The following is an 8,448-nucleotide window of genomic DNA, read 5'->3' on the forward strand; positions in this document are numbered from 1 at the left end:
CGTGTCTGTAAGTGAAACGTAAGATAAAATATGTGGCATATATACATCCTGGAATACTACATAGTCATATAAAAAAGAAATAATGCCTTTTGCAGCAAAATGGAGTTGGAGGCCATTATCCCAAGTAAAATAACTCTGAGAGAGAAAATGAAATACTTCATGTTCTCACTTATAAGTGAAAGCTAAACAATGGCTATAAACGGACACAGAGAAGGAAATAATAGACACTGAAGGTGCAAAAGTGGGGAAGGTGGTAGGAAGGTGAGCTTTAAAAAAATTACCTATTGGGGCTGGGCGCGGTGGCTCAAGCCTGTAATCCCAGCACTTTGGGAGGCCGAGGCGGGTGGATCACGAGGTTAAGAGATCGAGACCATCCTGGTCAACATGGTGAAACCCCGTCTCTACTACAAATACAAAAAATTAGCTGGGCATGGTGGCGCATGCCTGTAATCCCAGCTACTCGGGAGGCTGAGGCAGGAGAATTGCCTGAACCCAGGAGGCGGAGGTTGCGGTGAGCCGAGATCACGCCATTGCACCCCAGCCTGGGTAACAAGAGCGAAACTCCATCTCAAAAAAAAAAAAAAAAAAAAAATTACCTATTGGGTAGAATGTTTTTTATTTGGGTGATAGATATGCTAGGAATCCAAACCTCACCACTATACAATATATTCACATAACAAACTAGCACATGTACCCCCTGTATCTATAAAAATAGAAAACAAGAAAAAAAATGAAAAACTAAAAAGTGCAGTCCTCAGACCAGCAGTATGACCATCACCTGGAAACCACTTAACACTACCAGATTCTCAGGTGACGGCATGAACTTACCCAATCAGACACTGTGGGGTAGGGGCCAGTGTTAAATAGCCCTCCAAGTGGTTCTGATGGACACCTAAATCTGAAAACCACTGATATTACTGTGCTAAACAAATGTGAACCACAGTGATGTACTCACTGGTTTTGTGTAACGGCAGGAGCTGTTTCTCTAGGAATTCAACTTGAATTCGTTGATAGGCTTTCATTGCTCTCCATGTGGTTTTCTAGTTCTTAAACTGCATAAGGATCTGTGATTCATATTACATAGTCAACCTCATGCAATTAAATTGATTTTTCTGTTTTTTTTTTATTCTTGAGATAATGATACTCTTCACTTTATGGAGTCAAGATACTTCACAAAATTAATTCAGCTCAAGGATCTATGATATTTGTTTCCAATATCCTAGCAGGTTAATGTTATAATTACTTATGAAAATGCATTCAACATGCATGCATTCATTTGTGGTTTTGATATTTTCAGTAATGAGCACTAGTTTTAAATTAATTCAGTGAAACTGTGTGTGTCTGTGTACACATAAGTCTAAGTTATAACAATACCACTAAATTATTATTTATTATAATGAAGATTTTCTATATATTCATAGATTTAAACAATGGTCTTTCAATTTCTCTAACATATTTTGACTGCATATTCTGTAAATCACAGTAAGGTTATATGACAAATAGGATCTCATATGTTAAAACCCTTTTAACATTAGGGAGAGTTATCCCAGGGCTTTGGGTAAGATATGGTTTAAAGTTCTCTGGTGGGATTTATTTTGTCCAGTTGGTCTGCTATAAGAAATACCATAATGCTGGCAGCTTACACAGTATATAAACAAGAAGTTTATTTCTTACAGTTCTGGAAGCGGACTGGGAAGTCCAAGATGAAGGTGCTATCAGATTCAGTGTCTGCTGAGGCTAAACTTCCTCTTACACAGTCGTCTTCTGACTCTAGCCTCACCTGGCCAAAGGGGTAAGAGAGGTCACTCAGGCCACTTTTATAAGGGCACCAATTCCATAGATGATGGCTGTGCCCTCATGAGCTAATCACCTCCCAAACGTCCCACCTCCTAATATTATCACCTTGGGGCTTAATATATGAAGCATATAAACATCCAGACCATATAAGGGTTAATGGCATGGCCAGCATCAGAATTACACGTCAGAGTGAGAGTTCGTGCTTTTAATGTCTTTCCCGATTTCACTTCCCTAAAGTGCCAGACATTGATTCACCAGGAAGAATCTATCAGCACAGGCAGAGTAACTTATTCCCTAATTGCAGGAACAGGCAATGCCTAAGTAGAGAAGATGGAAGGGTTGTTAAACACAGCTGCTCTTATGTAACTGCAGAAAGATGCTAATACTTTCATTATAGAGTACTAGCCACGGTCTAACTTCGTATCAGTTCCAACGTCCCGAAGCAGCCACATAATTAAATGCTTCTTGGTGCTTTTTTACTGATAGGACAGTGGCCGCTAACAAACCAGACATTAGGAAAAGGGATTTATAGATTCTTCCATACACAGCTTCAAGTAACAGCAATCCTAATGTTTGTAGCCATTAATTAGTTTAGGCTGGGTCCTTTCTAGTAACCTAAACTGGGTGGTCCTTAAGATTCCAAAGAACTTGATTTTTAAAATAATATTACTTTATTCCCAGCCTCTGTGTCATGTCACTTTTTTCTTTTGTCTTCTGGTCACTCAATAGAAAATATGCATTGTTTAACATGAAGAATAAAAAAATGGTATCACGAAAGAGATTTAGATATTTAAGTTTCTTCAACTAACAGGTATGGCACTTGCTGATTTGATATTTGCCATACAAAAAAATAAATAAAAGCCATAGTTTTCTTCTCTTAGAACAAAAGCAAAGTTGTTGCTTTCTAGATAATGTACATAAAATATAATTGCTTTCTTATATATGCTGCAGGCTTACCATGTGCCATAACTGTATAATAGAAAATTGACTTGGCAAAAGGCATACACTTGATGGTTTCTGCCACTGTATTAGGACTGAGGATATGAAGTGGCCCAAGTAAGGTGAATTAATTACTATCTTTTATATCTTCTATGGAGTGGTAGATACTTGTGTACCGTACGAGTCTGTTTTCATGCTGCTGATAAAGGCATACCCGAGACCGAGAAGAAAAGAGGTTTACTAGGACTTACAGTTCCGCATGGCTGGGGAGGTCTCAGAATCACAGAGGACCGAAAAGAGGAATACCCCACACGGCAGCAGCAAGAGAAAATGAAGCAGCAGCAAAAACGGAAACCCTGATAAACCCATCAGATCTCGCGAGACGCATTCACTATAACAAGAATAGCATGGGAAAGAACCGCCCTCATGATTCAATTACCTCCACCTGAGTTCCTCCCACAGCAAGTGGGAATTCTGGAAGATACAATTCCATTTGAAATTTGGTGGGGACACAGCCAAACCAGATTTATCATGCACTGTGGCTGTTTAGAGAAGTAAATAATTAGATGTTTGACCAAATTAAAGAAAAAGATAACACAGAGAAATACTCGTAGTAATTAATCTATTAATTATGAGCCCAGGTTTTAGGGTCAAATTTCAGTGTTTAAATCCTTGATCCACCATATAAGATTTGGGCAAACTGGGCAAGTTATATAACCTCTCTAACATCTACATAGTCATTATTATTTCATGATAACCTTCCACATTTTCAGTGAAATTTCATAAATAAAATTAAATTGTTTACATAAAATAAGTATTTTTAACATTATCTATTAGTTAAAAGTGCTTACATAAACATCCATTAGGTATCCATCTACTTTTACATCATTCTATTCATCCTTCTTTTCATCTCACACAGTTGAGTTTCTTTCTATTCTCAGTTACTTTTCTAGGTAGAGACTCAATGTTTTTAAACAGTCACTCACTCTTGATTAATCTCTATTCTGAAAGATTAAGTTTCAAGTCTTTCCCTGTCTGGCTTTTGGTCAAATAATTCTACTCGACTTTTATTATAGATGTGGTGTTTCTTATTCTGACTAATGTCTTTACCATATAGACATAGCTTATGGTTTGGTTCTATATACTAGTTTTCTGTTCTGATTTCTTTTTGATAAAATCATTTTTAAAGACCAATTCTTGTTTCATACCTGAAATTTGTAAAATGTGTCTTAAAAATGGCTGTACAGTGTTTCCTCCCATTCTAAGAGTTAGACTCTGTTAAGATGTATAGTGTCTGTCAACTCAAATCTGACAACGCATTCTACATCTATTAGCAAGCAATTTTGGACTCTTGAGTGACTTGACTGTCCTATTGTGATTAATAGCATTATTCATTTCTTTAGCCTTTGAACAAAAAGGCTGAGAAGGTCATTCATTTATGTGAATAGCAATTATGAAATACCTATTCAAACTAGTCAATATGCAACATAGGCATGTAAGATTATCTGAAATGTCAGTCTTCCTTAAGAGACACAGTAAGCTATATAGTAATATATAAATAACTATAATATAATATGAAACAGCAATTCGTTGGTTAAGTGCAATAGATTTTAAGTAGAAAATCTAAGCACAAGTCCCAGTTGTACAATTTAAATTAAATGTGAAACTTGCAGAAGTTATAGAACTTCTGAATTTCTGACTTTTCTTATCTAATTTATGAAAATAAATTAAAAATGACCCATTTTTAGTAATTTTGGCTATTAATACAAAGTACCACAAATGGGAAAATGTCATGGATATTCTATAAACATATTCATGAACTACAAGTGTAGACATAAAATAAATAGAAATAAACCTTGAGGAAGAATTGAAATATTAAGTTTCATGCTTTTTCCTCAAACTTTGGCAACGTCTAAAAATGTCACTAAGTAAAGTTTGATAACTACTGTGGATATTAAAGGTATTAATATTCACTAAATTTATACAGTAAATGTACATAGAGGTCTACAAGAATAAACACCAAAATATGCTGACTGTGTTATCTCACTAGAGGGAGGGGCATCATTATTATGCATTATTTTTCAAAGGTGAATTATAAATCAACGGATGTTTTTTCTATTATTCTGATTTCTTTATTATATGAAATATTTTATATTTAAAAATATTAAGTCCTAATTGTAAAAATTTGATTGTTATTGAAGGAGAACTACAAATGTCACAGTGGCAACCAAAGGTATTAGCCAAGCACATACATATAGCACACAGAGATACAGCCTGGTAAGTTGAACGAGCTATATACTAATGTGTCTTCCTCACTTTAATATTTATTAATGTATGCATTTGTGGGTATACCAGCATATACAGCTGAGGGTGAGGAGCTCCAATAATGCTCCTTACTTTCAACAAGGTCACATTGAGCAAAATGCTAAAGTCTAGGTGTGGAGGCTATTTCCATGGAATGAATAAGACGAGAGTAACTCTCCTAGACTGGTACTGGTTGCTTCACACTCTTTCCTTGCTGTCTCGGCATGTTTTGAATGAATGATTCTACTTATCTACTGCTAAGCTAAATAAACATTAATTAACATATGCATGGATCTGATCAGCAAGATATAATCTATTGACACTCCTGCTATGTTTGAGTATGTATATGTATTCGTTTATACTCACATTGCTATAAGGAAATACCCGAGACAGTTATTTATAAAGGAAAAATGTTTAATTGACTCAGAGTTCCACATGGCTGGCAAGGCCTCAGCCATGGAGGAAGGGAAAGGGGAAGAAAGGTACCTTCTTCATAGGGTGACAGGAAGGAGAAGTACAAGCAGGGGAAATGCCAACATTTATAGAACCATCAGATTTTGTGAGCCTCATTCACTATCAAGAGAACAGCATGGGAGAAATCGCCACCTAATGCAATGACCTCCACCTGGTTCTGTCCTTAACACAGGAGGATTTGAGGATTACAATTCAACATAAGATTCTGGGTGGGGAGACAGCCAAACGGTATCAGTACAGTTATCAATCAAGAAACAGGTTTTGGAAACTGTCTAAAAATGTAACAAAAATGATGAGAATTTCCATGCAATGGAATCAAACATCTTTAGTAATTGTTACATAAAACTTAAACTTGAGAAAGAAAATGCTCAAGAGTGATAACACTGATAAAAGCTGATTAATAACCAATATAGGTTTAACAAACTAAAAATGTTAATAAACAAAACAAAAATTAACTTTACCAAAATGCTATTGTTGCTATTTCTAGTTATTGAGATTGTATCCTTATTACATTATTATTTTGTATAATTTCCAATAAATGTTAATAAAAATAGTTAAGCATTATAATCTGAAAATTCATAAAATAAAAGATCTATTATATGTCTTTAAAGAGAAATGTTATTTCTTGGGTCTAAAAAAATGCAGATTGACTTATAGAGAAATTCCACTTAAATTTAAAAGCTAGATGCTAACAGATATTTGTCTGGAAAAAATCCAGAAACACCTTAAGCTGCTAGATTTTAAAAAATATTTCTCTTGAGAAACCAGAGAAGTAGAGATTTTAAGCTATGTATAAGCTCCAAGGAGTATAGCTATCTCATCTTATGGAAAAATGAGTTAAATAGAGTAAAATAAGTAAACAAAGATTGCCAGCTTCTATATAATTCATATAACTTACTGGGGTTTCTGGAAGTTGCATATGAGCAAAAGAACCTCAAATATTAACCATTGCTTTTCAAGAGACACCAAAGAAATGTTATGTATATTTATTAGTTCTATGTGACGAAAATGCTTTCTGTGATTACAATATACCATCTTAGTCAAATGAAAAATACCGTTGAAATTTTTCAGAAAAACTATGTACAAAATTCAAGAAATTTATCAAATATTAAAAGTATACAGTACTGATATAATATAACACAATAATATTTAATACAGAACTTTAATAAAATGGTTATGATGCTAATAAAGCATATTACATGTATTAACATATTAAATCATTATATCCTGCAAAGTAAGTTTATTATTATCCTGATTTTACAGAAGAGAAAACTGAAGCATGAAGAAATTATTAAGACTTTCTCAGTAATAGGATTTTCAGAGTTTTGAACCAGAGCATCGAGAAGAGGACACTGATTGCTTTCATGGAGAGTTGCACCTGAACCAGAAAGCTCTGAAGAACACACAGATCTTTACCCTTTACTAATCTATAGTCCATTAGAGCAGCTTTTAGGAGTGAAAGAACACACTAACCGCTCACTACATTTGGGTGGTAGACGTTCACAGTAATTGTCGTGAAATACCAACAGCTCAGTATATGAAAACACGGGCCCTGTGACAAGTTATAGTGCCACTTTGGAGATTGAGAAGGGGATCATTGCTCCTAGGGGAAAACGAATTTATCATAACCCTCCCACTAGAAGATGGAGAACGGTTAATCCCAGCTAACTCACTGTATTGCAATGCAAGATGAATGTAACAGTTATTGCTATTTTTACACTGCTGCCTCAAATCACAAACCACTATGCCCTAAAGATTGTTAAATTATTGTTACCCTTTGCTTCTGTAGAGTTTAATTTTAGCTTACAGATGTTTGTTCAACTTCCATTTCATTCAGTTTGTGTTGCAATAAATGGTGCATTATATAGACTGAAGTCACAGAGTGTGGTGTGAAGTTGAACCTGATACTGACTCTCTTTTGTTGTACTGATGTGTAAAATGGTCTGGCTCAAACACCACCTTATTCTGACAATTAATTGTCCCATAGACACAAATATGTTTAGTGATGCTAGAATACATTTTCCTATGGATCGGATCAATCTTTTTGTATCTACTGTCAAAATTACTTTATGTCATTAACACTATTATTTTGCTTTTAATTTATAAAATTAACCTACAGACAACACAGAAGAGTAGGCAGTACAAAAGATTTTTTAAAAACTTAAACAGTGTGAAAATAAAACAACATAGCTGAAAGAATTGGGAGATTGGAGTGAAAACAAGTTGGAAAAACCAAAGCAGCACTATTTTTCTCATCTAGAATGGTCAAAATACTCTACAGATAGATTCAACAAAAAAATGCAGATTTGGCAATAGTATTTAAAGTCTTGATGGGAACCAGTTAAAGGATTTGTATGAGTTCTTTGGTAATGAGAGGGGAAAAGGTTGAGAGGTTGTGAGTGAGAAAAACGTTATCGTTCATAGAGGTGATTAGGAGACTCTAAAAATTACAAATAAAAAAGAAGGATAAGCTTCAAATTTCTTACCATGGTGATATTAGGAATACCAAAATTTTAAAAAATGGATAAAAAATTAACGATTGAATTGCATTACAGACTTAGGATGAGGCACTCGAGTTTGTCACTTAATTGCAACATTGTCACACTGTTATACAGTTTTGTTTCTTAACATGCTTGTTAAAAATCTAGTCATATTTGGGAGGCCAAGGCGGGTGGAACACGAGGTCAAGAGATCGAGACCATCCTGGTCAACATGGTGAAACCCCATCTCTACTAAAAATACAAAAAATTAGCTGGGCGTGGTGGCGCGTGCCTGTAATCCCAGCTACTCAGGAGGCTGAGGCAGGAGAATTGCCTGAACCCAGGAGGCGGAGGTTGCGGTGAGCCGAGATGGCGCCATTGCACTCCAGCCTGGGTAACCAGAGCGAAACTCCATCTCAAAATAAAATAAAATGTCGTTCCAAGAAAATAAATT

The sequence above is a fragment of the Callithrix jacchus genome, chromosome 18 (genome assembly GCF_049354715.1).
Source record: "Callithrix jacchus isolate 240 chromosome 18, calJac240_pri, whole genome shotgun sequence".
NCBI lineage: Eukaryota > Metazoa > Chordata > Mammalia > Primates > Cebidae > Callithrix > Callithrix jacchus.